The sequence below is a fragment of the Zingiber officinale genome, chromosome 3A (assembly GCF_018446385.1).
Source record: "Zingiber officinale cultivar Zhangliang chromosome 3A, Zo_v1.1, whole genome shotgun sequence".
In the NCBI taxonomy this organism is placed as follows: Eukaryota; Viridiplantae; Streptophyta; class Magnoliopsida; order Zingiberales; family Zingiberaceae; genus Zingiber; species Zingiber officinale.
The window spans coordinates 149,063,126-149,077,434 of NC_055990.1; the positions used below are offsets into that span (position 1 = coordinate 149,063,126).

The 14,309-nt window shown below is 41.1% G+C and overlaps 1 pseudogene; it reads right to left on the reverse strand.

Annotated features, from left to right (window-relative positions):
* Positions 1 to 8,119: 8,119 nt before the first annotated feature.
* On the reverse strand, positions 8,120 to 9,911 carry LOC122052759 (annotated as a pseudogene).
* Positions 9,912 to 14,309: the final 4,398 nt, after the last annotated feature.

Below are 14,309 nucleotides of genomic sequence, written 5' to 3' on the forward strand. Positions count from 1 at the left end.
ACATTGCTGGAGTGTGTTCCTTGATTAAAACTTTATTTTGATGGTCTTTTGAATCTTTTTTCTTTGTGAAGGCTTCATGTGTTCAGCTCGATAATGAAGCTCGATGATGAGGCATGGTTAGCTCGTGTTGAGCCTTTTTCCGCTCCATTCTTTGTCTTTCTGAGACATAGGAGCATGCCTATGTCATAGGACACAACCCGAGCGTGCTCCTTGCTCCAGCTCCACGTTAGATGCTCCATTTTAGCTCCAAATTCATATCCTATCAATAAAAACAAGCAAAGAGCAGTTCTCCGAACTAAAAAAAGTAAAAGTAATGAAATTCAAAGAAATAGGGTCTGTGAATGCAAATTACACTCATAAAATACAACAAGATTTATAATAAATTATGTTTAAAAACATATATAATCGACATTCATCATTTATTTTGATATTATATATATGTATTAAATCTTTGTAGCCCTAATTGTATCTTTTCAAGAACAATATAGATTAAAAAAAAATCAGCACTTGAAGAATTGGATTTGAGTTTATATTTTATCATTAAGGTATGTATTATTTTAAAGCATGTTAACCTAATGGAATTAGGTGCTAATAGAAGTAGTTAGAGGTAGGGGTGCAAGGGGACTCGGTATACACGGAATAATGTCATAACCCGGCACAGTAACCTAATGGAATTAGGTGCTAAGTGTTGCAAAGAGATATGAAAACTGGAGCAGACTTCGAATAAAAAAGGGTGCAGAGGAAAATGTGTTGGGACCTTAAAGCCGGCCAGAGGGGGGTGAATAGCGTCTCACCCAAATCATCGTTTCCTACGCTTGTTAGTGCACAGCAGAAATACAAAACAAATCTAATAAGTAGAAAGCTAAACCTATAGGCAATAGCCAAGACAATCAAACCTCTAACACGTTTATGTAACGTGGTTCGGAGATCACTTAGTCCTACTCCACGGCTGTCCGTAAGGTGGATGTTCCCGATCCATCAGTGGATGACTCCCCGGAAAACCTCCGGCTAACTCAAGTAGCTCCTTGTGGGTGGAGAAACCTCACCACAAACTCGCACAAGCTCTTGATCACTCAAGAAGATCTTGAAGACTCTAATAGGGGTTAACCACCTCTATTTTCGTCAACCTTGGCCAAGCACCCTAAGCTCTATTAAATAGAGCTCGGGAGGAAAACACCTATTGTTCTCCCTACCACCAATCGACTAGTACAACCACCAGTCAGTTGGTCCTAAGTGAAATTCGACCGTTACAAGCCAACGGCCGGCTACCAGTCGATTGATTAAAATACCAATCAACTGCTACAATAACTCTACAGTATCTACAGTAATGCTGCAGTAACGCTATAGTAAAATCTTAATCTTATGATTTAACCCCCCGAGTACATTCACTCAGCACTCGTCCTCGCCCGACCAACCTAAACCTAGCCTTCTAGCCTCCTCCATCAGCCTTACGTCCCTCGGATGCCTCCCCATCCTTCACGTCTTAACTTCTAGAGCTTTCATCGGCCTTATCATTATTATCGGGTCTTCCTTTGCCAAGAGGTCCTGCCTCCGGGACTTCATCTATTGTCAAGTCACACTTGGACTTACGTTGCCAAGACTACATGCTTGGACTTACACTGCCAAGACTCATCCTTGGACTTTCCTCCTTTGCCAAGATCACACTTGGACCTTCCTTGTTGTACATGTATCTGCACACTCACAATGCATATCAAATACAACAATAAACCTAACTTAAACCTTTGCCCAAACATCAAAACCTAAGGTTACTATATTACTCCAACAATCTCTTCCTTTTTGATGTTTGGCAACCCGTTTAAGTTAGGGAAACAATATAGTAATAATAATGCAAATAAACATGTAATCTATATATGCATAAATCATGGAATCTAATCCTAGGCTCCCCCTTCACCTAAGCTCCCTTTTGAGTTAGGATTTCTTGCAAAGGTATGTAGGTTTCTCACTTAAATCTAAACTTCTCCCCCTATGTCATACATCAAAAAGAGCTCCAACAATATTCCAATTATTGGACTCTTTGACCTCTAATGACCATAAACATCATGTATTAATCTCCCATAAAATTACATACATATTCATTACTCTTTTAGTCATTTTCTAATGTTGAAAAACATTTTCAGATTGTATTAGTTGACTGTCATAATTCTCAGTCGACTGACATCATCAAAACGAGCTTATAAAGGCATTCTATGCTCATGAACAGTGTTACCAGTCGACTGGTATAATCTCCAATCGACTACCCTCATCAAAATGAGCTCACAGAGACCTTCTATGCTTAAAAATACTATTACCAGTCGACTGGTATCTGCACCAGTCGACTGGTACCCTATTTCTACAAAAATCAACCTTTTCTGACTAACTTCATAAATGCACCAGAAATTCTACAAACTTCAAAAAATTTCCAAATTTTGTGGAGAAGTATATTTTAACCTTGTCTACTTGGAAAAATTATATATAAAAATATATTTATCACAAATCCCAAGAATGACACAAAATTCAAAACTATCTAAATAGTTTAATTGAACCTTGACCTAAAATCCTAGTTTTGGATTCCTCTTGATGTATTTGCTCATACTAAACCATAATGCATCCCTAGAATTGGTTTATATGGCATATATACATCCAAAACTAATTTTAATGCAATATGAAATCTTTTTCATATTTTCATACATGATACTCAATCCAATTGTGTCAATTTCTTGGATTTGAGACTCAACTCTGTCTCTAAATTACTTTGGCACATTTGATAACCCATTTTGAGTCTCAAGCATGATCTGCTTGAGATTCATTTACCATATATCCCAAAGACACTTTGAGCTACCCCTAGATCTCTTAGTCTTAGTCACCTCTCTAGGTGACTCATCCACTATGGCTAGGCCACTTCGGTGTATCTCGGGTGACACTTGGCCTACAGAACTCACCTTCTTAACCTTAGACACCTTGTATTTGGTTAATTTCTTCTTGTCCTTAACCTTGGACACCTCATCCTTGCCATAATTATATGTCACCGTAGCATATTCCTTCTTATTAGCCTTGGATGACTTTCCCTTGTCTTTGGTCACTCCTTCCTTATCAATGTCATGTGTCACCTTAGCACTTGACATCCTTTTGGTCTTGGAGGGATCCAATTTGATATTTTTGGATCTTGACCACCTAAATACATGTCAAGTCCTTTAGGTCCAATAATGAACCTCTCTAAAACTTTCTCTATTTCCTCAAGCTTTGCCTTCAATGCTTGATTTTCCAATTATAGGGTTCTAACCCTAGAATCAACATGTTCATAATGGACATTCCTAAACCTACCCTTTCTAGGCATGTGTCTCCCTTTCTTGGGATTAATGCCTAGGTTTTCAACCACCTTCTTCTCCTTAGGCAAGATAGGTTGTTTCCTTTTAGGTTTATCATTTGAAAATGATTTCCTAGGGTTATCACCTACATTAACCCTATTCCTATCATTATATCTAAAACTATAAATATGCATGGGTAAATAATTCATATTATTTCTAACATGCATGGAAGAATTTGAATTTGAACTTGAATTTAAGTAACAGTTTACCTCCCTTACCCTTAAAGCCCTCTTCTTCTCCCACTTCTTAAAGTGCGTCAATTTCTTGAGCTCTCCTCTTCTTGAGCACTTTGTGTGGTAGTGACCCCACTCACCACATGTTAAGCATCAAATATGCTTCTTCTCCTTCTTCTTCCTACAACTCACATTAGTTTCTAAATTAACTTTAGTGAGTTTAGAGTTTACCTCCTTTACCTTATTAAGCGAAGGACACCTACTCTTGTAGTGTCTCATCTTACCACACTCAAAGCATTTGATGTGGCTCTTCTCGTTCTTCTTGGTAGTTGAGGTTGAGGGTTGAGCTTCCAAGACCTCCTCATCCTTGGATTGCTCTTCTTCTTCTTCACTTGAAGATGTGGATGGTTCTACTTCATCCTCCCTTAAAGATGTGGATGATACCTCCTCATTTTCCTTCTCTTTCTCGGATGTTGAACCCGTGTCAACATCTGATTGGTTCTTCTCTTCTTGGACCAATGAGCCCTTCTCCTTAGGCTCCTCCTTTTCTTGGATTTGTGTAGGACTCTTATGAAGCGCAATTACCTTTTTCCAAAGGCCACTTGCATTCTCGTATTCACCTCTATTTAATATTGCATTAGGAGGTAATAAATTAATTAAAATTCTAGTTACCTTCTTGTCTATCTCTGATTGCTCCCTTTGCTCCTTAGTCCAATATCGAGGTCGGAGACGCTTTCCCTTCTTGTCCGTTGGCGCTTTAAACGGTTCCTCCAACGCAATCCATTGGTTCCAATTCATTTGGAACTACATCTCCAAGCGCTTCCTCTAATACTCGAAATCATCTCGATTGTATGGAGGTGGGATTCGGATATCCCATCCTAGAAGGCCTTCGGACTCCATCTTCCTCTAGCACTTTGCTCCCTCGGTGATTAGTCCGTAGAAGAGTGATCCGCTCTGATACCACTTGTTGGGACCTTGAAGCCCGCTAGAGGGGGGTGAATAGCGTCTCACTCAAATCGTCGCTTCTTATGCTTGTTAGTGCACAGCAGAAATACAAAACAAATCTAACAAATAGAAAGTTAAACCTAGAGGTAATAACCAAGACAATCAAATCTTTAACACGTTTATGTAACATGGTTCGGATATCACTTACTCCTACTCCACGGCTATCCGTAAGGTGGACGATCCTGATCCGCCAGTGGATTAGCCCCCGGCAAGCTCCGGTTATCTCAAGTCACTCCTTGTGGGTGGAGAAATCTCACCACAACACTGACAAGCACTTAAGAACTAGTATACTACTAATTAGGGTTTACCACCACTAATTTCGTCAACTTTGGTCAAGCACCCTTAGCTCTATTAAATAGAGTTCGGGAGGAAAACACCTACTGTTTTCACCGCCACCAGTTGACTGGTACAACCACCAGTCGGCTGGTCCTAAGTGAAATTCGACCGTTACAAGCCAACGGTCGGCTACCAGTCGACTAATGAAAACACCAGTCGACTGCTACAGTAAAGCCCTAATCCTAGTATTTAACCCCCCCTGAGTACGTTCACTAGAGGTCGCGCTTTCGGAACTTCATCCATTGCCAAGTCACACTTGTACTTACGTTGCCAAGACTACAAGCTTGGACTTACACCGCCAAGACTCATCCTTGGACTTTCCTCCTTTGCCAAGATCACACTTGGACTTTCCTTGTTGTACCTGTATCCTGCATACTTACAATGCATATCAAATACAACAATAAACCTAACTTAAACTTTTGCCCAAACATCAAAACCTAGGGGCATTAGATTGCTCTAACAAAATGAAGGTTGCCCATAAACTAGTCCTTGAAAAAAGCAAGAAAGACGGTCGGACGAAGATGGGGGTGGTCATAACCTGAGGGGATGACGATATGGTGGTCGAGAGGAATGTGGTAATTGAGACGCTAGTCCACCTCCTCGCCATTACAGTCAGAGGTGGTAGAGGTGTACCAGAGCTTGTGAATAGTGATGGGAGGAGAGGAAACCATGAAAAGAGGACAAAGATGATTGGAAGAAGGAAAGAAATAGGACTTACTAGAGGATTAAAGGGTTTGGGAATGCGAAAACGATGAAGTGGCGTTGAAGTGTAAACCTTAAAAACCCTACTGAGGAGCCCTGAGAGTTATTCGATCAAGAGCATAGAAAGGAGAGATTTAATCTAGATTGTCAAATTTGAATCAGTAGCGGTCACATCGAATATCAATAGATGCATGTTACATCAGACACTCTCTCCATCAACGTTTGACATGTGACAATAAAATACCGGCGGCATTTATAAGAGATGGGAGGCAATGAACAGACTTATGATAAAAAGACGCACTCATCATGTTCAATATTAATGATAAGTGACGTGCCCTATTTCCAATGTACTAGAGTGATGTCAACTTAAGCGGAGTGGTGGTACAAAGAATGAGCATCCAGTCGGGAAACGTGGGATCCCAAAAGCACTAACAACTAAGTATAACATCAACTTGAGCTGAATGACTGTAAAAAGAACGGACGTCCGATCAGAGAATAGGGAGCACAAATAGCACAAGTGTCTAGTCAATCGGACTTGAAGCCTCCTTCGACTAAACTTAAAGGGGAGGCTTCTGATACGGTGAATAAGGTGGGGACCCAAATAGAATCAAAGTCTAGGAGGTCGACTGACATGGCAGTCAAAGTCAAGGAGTGGTCAACCCTCGAAGCCAGCACAATCGATCATCTCGGCTGAGAGGTTAGTCGATCGGATCGTCGACCAGTCGGACACTGATCCTCTAGTATTAATGAAGCGTTGAGCCAAGTCAGTATCCTTCAGAGTCCAGTCCTCTACATCACCCAGAGATAACGCCATAACTAGCTCGATCGAATAATCCAACCAATCGGGCCTATGGTTTGATCCGACAAATTAGATACTCGGTCTATCAGAACTCACTGCCAAACGGAAAGGCCTAGCAAAGGCCAAGTCTCCAACTATAGTCCTCTAATCCGACTTGGTGGTCCCTACGAGTGATAGCTGATCGGGACATGCGAGAGGCTCACATAGTTCGCCAGTTAAGCATATTAAGGGCACATCAGCTCAACGGCCTCACATTCCTTTTTAGTGTTTTGTGTCACGGAGAACAGAGAATATTTTATATGTAAGTTGTATATTAGAAACTTCCTTTTTGCCAAACGCATGATTGCGAACCTATTTTAGGAAATGTGTAAGAACATCTTTATGATTCATCCTTTTTAGGAAATACTTTGAGATTTGTACACAAACAAATAGTAATATTATATATATATATAAAAAGGATTGTTTCAAAATAATAAATGTAGTGTAGTTTAAATTATATTTTTATTTTTTTAAATAATCTATCGTATTATATTTATTGTAGGTTGTGATGATGTATTAGTTTTTTAAATTTGAGTTGGGATGTATAAATTTGAATTATATTATTTCTGGACCATGTATCACTTTACATTTCATATTCACGCATATATCGTGAATGTGTTTGTATCATGAATTCGGTAGTGTGGTTTGTAATTGGATTTGAACGAGTGGTTTGTGATTTGATATAGTATGTATCGTGTGTACGGAAATATATTTAAGTGTGAATGTATTTCGATTTGAATGTATTTACACGATGCATTTGAATGCATTGTGAATGTGAATGTGAATGTGAATGTTGTAGATGTGAATGTTAGATAAGAATATGTATTGGTTTGTTTATGATATATAATGTAAACAGAATGAAATCATTCAAACAGAGAAGGTATTGTCAAAATAATTCCAGTTGCCAAAATGGTGACAGAAAATTTTTTCCATCACTAATGTTAGTGATAAAGATTAACTTCCGTTGCTAAATTTAGTGACCGAATTTTAATGTTACCGTTAATATTAGTAGTGATAAAGATTAACTTCCATCGTTAAATTTAGTGGCCGAATTTTAATGTTGCCGTTAATATTAGCGATAGAAACAAATATCAGTCGCTAAAATCACATTGGCGATTAAAATTGGTGTTATTGAAATATTTGGTCGCTATTTGGTGTTCTTTTTGTGGTGTCGAATTTATGATTACGAAGTTCCTGTTAATGCGAGAGCCTAGAGAACGATCCATTATACGTAGTCTTATTTTACATTACAAAAAATTATTTTTGTGACTCGAACAAGTCACATGACAATAATTTTGTAAGTCTTCGAACCAACTAATCATAGAGATGATTGACCCGGATCCATGAAAAATTTTCATCGACTACCAAACTAAATCAAGAAGCGCAAATGATTTCTCATCAGATAGCTAACTTCCCAGAATTTTCATACCAGTAACAGGAAAGGAAAATCTCCTTAGTGTGCATAGTTAGGAATTGAATTATGAGCGCTCGAGAACTACTGGAACGCCTCTACCGCAGCCAGAGTTGCCCAGAGACGATCTACGTATTTTATAGTTGCTTATGAATGGGATTTTGATATGTAGTACATTTGATTTGCATAGTGAGAGAAGAAAAACACTAATAGGATTTACCAAACCGAAAGTTAATCAGCATATTACAATTTTTCTTGCAGTACTATCTTTACGATGACAAAAATAGAGAATGAGCAACGCCAATGAAACACATTATAAGAAGAGCAAATAGTTTTATTCGAGCTGGGCAAACCACTCAATCATCAGGCTTTACACAAGCCATTACCACAAGAACATATACTACTTGTACCCTCGGATCACTAAAAGACTTACTCGACTACGACATTATCACAGATAAAAACCAGCTCGGCAGATGGGAATAAGCTCATTCACCTTTCCATGAAGATAGAGGAGGTGTATCAGAGTTTTTCCAGGTAGCCACTTGCTCAGGGTATCTATCACCCTTAACAACATCCACTGAAGCATACGATTCGAGCTCAGCCATTTCCTCTGGTGTGAGTTTTACAGACAGTGCTCCAATGTTCTGCTTCAAGTTTTCAATCTTCGTCGTGCCAGGTATCGGGCACACATCACTTCCTTGATGATGAACCCATGCCAGTGCGAGTTGTGAGGGAGTGCATCCCTTCCTTTTTGCCATGTCGTTTACACGTTCAAAAATGACTGCATTCTGAGCCAGATTCTCTGGCTGGAACCGCGGCAAATACTACATGTAACAAGAGAAAATTCTATTAGTTATCTTCCACAACTTTAACATATTGGAAAGTATCAACTCACCTTGCGGAAATCCTGCTCGGGTGCATTTTCGATTAACTTAGTTCCAGAAGAAAAGAATCCGCGTCCGAGAGGGCTGTATGCTACAATTCCGATACCAAGTTCCCTGGAGAAAAAAAATGAAATAATGTTACCGGCAATGTCACAGAAAGAAGTAATATATGAATCGGAGATTGGACGAGCTTTACCTGCAAGTAGGAATTATTTCTTCTTCGACATCTCTTGACCACAGAGACCACTCTAATTGGACAGCAGTTATCGGGTGAACAGCATGCGCCCTCCTGATTGTTGAAGCAGAGGCCTCAGACAATCCGATGTATTTGATTTTTCCTTCTTCAACTAGTTCCTTAAGTGCTCCGATCTATAATAGACGAGTGAAATAAGATTTAATAGGAAGGGGGGTTTTAAGAGAACAAGTCGAGCTGGATGAAGCGGAGAAATTAGGGCAGGAGCGGGATCGAAATAATCGAAAGGTTCGATACATGATGATCGGAAAAGGAAATCGGAAACTGACCGTGACTTCGATGGGAACCCTGGAATCGATGCGGTGCTGGTACTAGAGATCGATGCAATCGACGCCGAGCCTCTGCAAGCTAGCCTGGCAGGCGGACCTCACGTAGGCCGGGTCCCCTCGGATCTTCCTCTTCCCGTCTTCCAAGTAGCATGCGAACTTGGAGGCCAGTTCCACCTTGTCCCTCACGCCCCCTTGCAGCGCCTAAAGATCAACGAAGGAGAGGATCACGATGGAGGCGTAGAGGATCGGGGGTGAGAGTGAGGCGAAGAAGGTAGGGATACCTTGCCGAGGAGGATCTCGTTGGTGTAGGGTCCGTACACGTCGGAGGTGTCGAGAAAGGTGACGCCGGAGTTGGCGGCGTGGTGGATGAGGGCGATCATGTCGGCGTCGGGTTTGGGGGGACCGTAGAAGGCGGACATACCCATGCAACCGAGGCCCTGACGGGAGACCTCCAGCCCCTGAGAGCCAAGCTTCATGCGCCCCACGCCTGCCGATGCAGCCATCGTCCCCCTTCTCGGCTTCTCGTTAGCACTAAGCAGCTAGCAGTGTAGCCGTGTGGATCGGTGGGGCGATGGCGATACCGATGGGATGTGCCCTAGTTAAATATCGTGGGCGTGATGGGCGATGGCTGCATTTTTCCAGTTCAAGGCTGCGTCGCGGGGAGGCGTTCTCCTTCTCGTTTGGTCAAAGTTCTAGAAACATCGTCCGCTGAAGGTGTGACTCAACAGGTAGGAGGATTTTTTTTTTCCCATTTATTATTAAAATATTAATTCATTCCATTTTTTAAAAAATATTTTTAATTTTCAACAATATTATAATAGCTATAATCATATAACTTATATAATTATATGAGTTATGATCCTATAACTATTATATAATTATGAATTTATAATTGATATTATATAATAATGATAAGTATTCATCAGAAATAAATTTTTTATATTATAATAATTATAATTCATAATTACTATCCAGAAATACATTATTCAATAATAGATTAGGGATATAGAGTCTAACTGTTAATGAAAAATTTTTGTGAATAAAATTTAACAGTATATAAAAATATTGATCAATATTGATAAAAGAATATCATTAATATAATATTTACTATACAAATCATAATTACTATTATAATATAATATTGATCAAGTCTATTTTGTAGTAGTTATAAATGGTTACTATTATGATATAGTGTTGATATGAATTGAAATGTCTATATGTGATAATAGTTATAATTTTATAGTTATCATAGTATTAAAAATAAAGATATTTTAAAAAATAAAAATATATTGAGATAGAATGTTCATTTTTTTTATAATAAATAAAAATTATATTCTTTTAATTTTTATCCTTTACAATTTCAATTTACTTAATACAATTTGACTTATTCAATTCAGTTTAACCTTTAATAGAATATTCTTGTATCCATCTAGATGAATGCTTTGTATATACAATTACAGGGATTGGATTGTTTAAACACCGCTAACTACCATGACTTCTGTCCTGAGCCAAGCATATTGATTATGACATTTCACGAAATGTTAGACTAGAAGTCAAATTCTAATGTTCTAGAAAGTAGAAAGAAAGAATCAGATGGCACAGCGATCACATCCCAGTGTAAACAGCTTTAAAGCTACTCACATAGATAAGAATTTTGCTTTCTCCCGGCTCAGCACATGTGCAGTGCAAGTCTTTGAAATATTATTTTCCTACGTTATCATCTCTAACATAATGTATTTAACTTGACTATAACAGGACATTATCAAGGTTTGAAAGTGATAAACTCATATTACGAGCTGAGTTGTGTTTGAAATTAGGCCATAAATTGCTTGGTGAATCTCGAGTCGTCAAGCCTGCGACTTTCTCGCTCGGTTGGAATCACCTTCGGTCAGCCCACCGACGATCATTCTTATTTCTCCTCGAGCGGCGTTGTTCCTGTTCTCATCCTCTCAAGTCGAAGGCCTGTTCTGCTCGACAGAGGCTCGAGCAGGACTTGGATTGTTCCTTTGCTGGGGCTAATGATGGTGTAGCTCGACTGTCATCCTTTCCTCTTCCCTTCGACTAGCTGATCAACGCCTGTGTTGTCGATCTGGAGATGGGGATCGACAGTGATATCCCCTCGGGTCCGGCCTACTAGCTGTCAGGTCGTAGTAGTTCTGGGTGTTGTGTCACCGACTGGTGGAAGAAGCAGAACATTGTCGTCCACATCTTGCCTTTTGCAGCTTTTGGGCAAGCAACTGCCACATGCTGCACGGCATGTGTCCTGGGCTCATGGTGTGGCTAAGTTCCTCTCGATCGAGGCCCCTTAGGGGTTGATGGCTGCTCGGTTGATGTCATTCAGACACTCCTGTGGGCTCAACGGGCATCTCTATCCTCGCCGCCTAAGCTTCTTCCACAATGATGTATTCGGTGGCCTTCTTTTGCAGATGGCCGAAGTCCCTTGGTGGCTTCCGAATGAGCGACCGGAAAAACTCCCCTTTGGTGAGCCCTTGGGTGAAGGCGTTCACTAGCACGTCTGAGGAGACCGCTGGGATGTCTATCGCCACCTGATTGAAGCGCTGGATGTAGGTCCTCAACGCCTCTCTAGGCCCTTGCTTGAGCGAGAACAAGTTCACGCTCGTCTTCTGGTGGCGGCGACTGCTGGCGAAGTGGTGAAAACCCGGAAGTCCTTGAAGCTATGAATTGATCCAGCAATCTCTTGAACTAGCGTTGTGTTGATCTGGAGAGAGTGGTGAGGAAAACTTGACATTTAACTCCATCGGTGTACTGATGAAGTGTGGTCGCATTATCAAATTTGGTCAATTGGTCGTCTGGGTCAGTGGTTTCGTTGTACTCTCCGATCGCCAGCGGCATATAGTGCCTTGGTCGTTCAAAATCTCCTCCAAAAATTGCTGATTGATCCACTCGGGTGAATCATCCTCTCTAGGGAGCCTTCCCTTTCCTTGCGTCTCGAATGGGTGCATCATCAGAAGAAGAACCTCAGTCCATGCCTGCTCGGCCTAACTCCTCCGATGGAGTTCAAAAGAATGCTCGGTGGAGGGGGATAGGCGCATTGAGCGATTCCCCATATGTGTCGGTCGGCTTCTTGTTTTGTCCCCAAGTGGAGACTTGTTCTGCTCGTCTCCTTGCTCAATCCGTGTCAGGTAGGCCTCCCTCCATCACCACATCAGAGTGTATTTACATGATACATTTGAATGTATTGTGAATTTGAATGTTGTAGATGTGAATGTGTATTGGTTTGTTTCTAATGTATCATGTAAACAGAATGAAATCATTTAGAGAGAGGAGGTATTGTCAAATTATTTTAGAAAATTAGCAAGGGAAATATTATTCCAGTTGCCAAAATGGTGATAGAATTTTTTTTCTTTTCGCTAATGTTAGAGACAATAGTGACAAAGATTAACTTCCGTCGCTAAATTTAGTGATTGAATTTAATGTTGTCGCTAATATTAGCGACAGAAACAAATATTAGTTACTAAAATCACATCGGCGATCGAATTTGGTGTGATTGAAATATTTGGTCGCTATTTGGTGTTCTTTTTGTGGTGTCAAATTTGTGATCACGAAGTTCCTATCAATGCGGGGACTTAAAGAACGATCCATTGTATGTAGTCCTATCTTACATTGCAAGAAATTATTTTCACGACTCGAACAAGTCACATGATAATAATTTTACAACTCTTCGAATCAACTAAACATAGAGGTGATTGGCCCAGATCTATGATAATTTTTCATCGACTACCAAGGTAAATCCGGAAGTGCAAACGATTTCTCGTCAAAGAGATAACTTCCTAGAATTTTCATACCAGTAAAGGAAAATCTCCATAGTGTGCATAGTTAGGAATTGAATTATGAGTGCTTGAGAACTTCTGGAATGCCTCTACCGCTTCCGAGTAGCCCAAAGACAATCTATGTATTTTATAGTTGCTTATAAATGGGATTTTGATATGTAGTATGATCCCGTCCGGAAGTTGAGTCGGATGAAGGCGGCCCTTGGTGTACTGGAAGTTGATGGAAAGTCGTTGAAGCATCGGATCTACCTGGTAGCCCCCACGAAGAAAGATGACCAGGACGATGACGCTGCTGCTCTGCGCACACTCAGGCGAGTCCACGAGTCGTTAGAGACCAAAAGCCAGGGGAAAAGTCCCCGGGTCAGGCCCTCCGACGCTCAAGTCAGGTACTTTTTCCCCAGAAAACACAGAGAAATGACGAAAAGTAAAGGCTAGTGAGAAAATGACGGGTGAGCGTACCTGCATAAGGGACAAAGCCTCCCTTTTTATACTGCAGCGGGTGCCTCTGGGACCTGGCAAGTGTCAAGGAATGTCGGCTGTCAGGCTTTGTCTGGCGGTGATTTACACGTGGCTCTTCCTGATAGGCTGGCGGCAAAACCAAAGGCGTAGTGCGACCCGACTGTTAGCATATTCCCTGACACCTTGATTGTTCTCTGACACTCTCTGACAAGCAGTTACGATTCCTTGGCTTGTTTGTCCTGTAGTGCTTAAACGCTAGGTCTGCATCCTGACCTGCTTCGATCCACTACTATCCATGGCTTTTACGTTCCGACCTACCTGACCGATCTGTTTCCCAACTTACATTTGTTCCCTGTAATCCTTGGCTTGCCTGTCCCGACCTGCACGCCAGGCCTGTTTCCCGATCCACTTTTGTTTACCGTTATCCTTGGCTTGTACGTCCCGACCTGCACGCCAGGCATGTTTCCCGATCTGCTTCTATTTACCATTATCCTTGGTTTGTACATCCCGACCTGCACGCCAGGCCTGTTTCCCGATCTGCTTCTGTTTACCGTTATCCTTGGCTTGTACGTCCCGACCTGCACTCCAGGCCTGTTTCCCGATCTGCTTCTGTTTACCGTTATCCTTGGCTTGTACGTCCCGACCTACACGCCAGGTCTATTTCCTGACCCGCTTCTGTTTACCGTTATGCTTGGCTTGTATGTCCCGACCTGCACGCCAGGTCTATGTCCAGACCTGTTTACTGTTTACTGTTATTCATGACTGGCACTTCCAGACCTGTACGCCAGGTCTGTATCCAGACCTGCTTCTATCCGCTGTTATC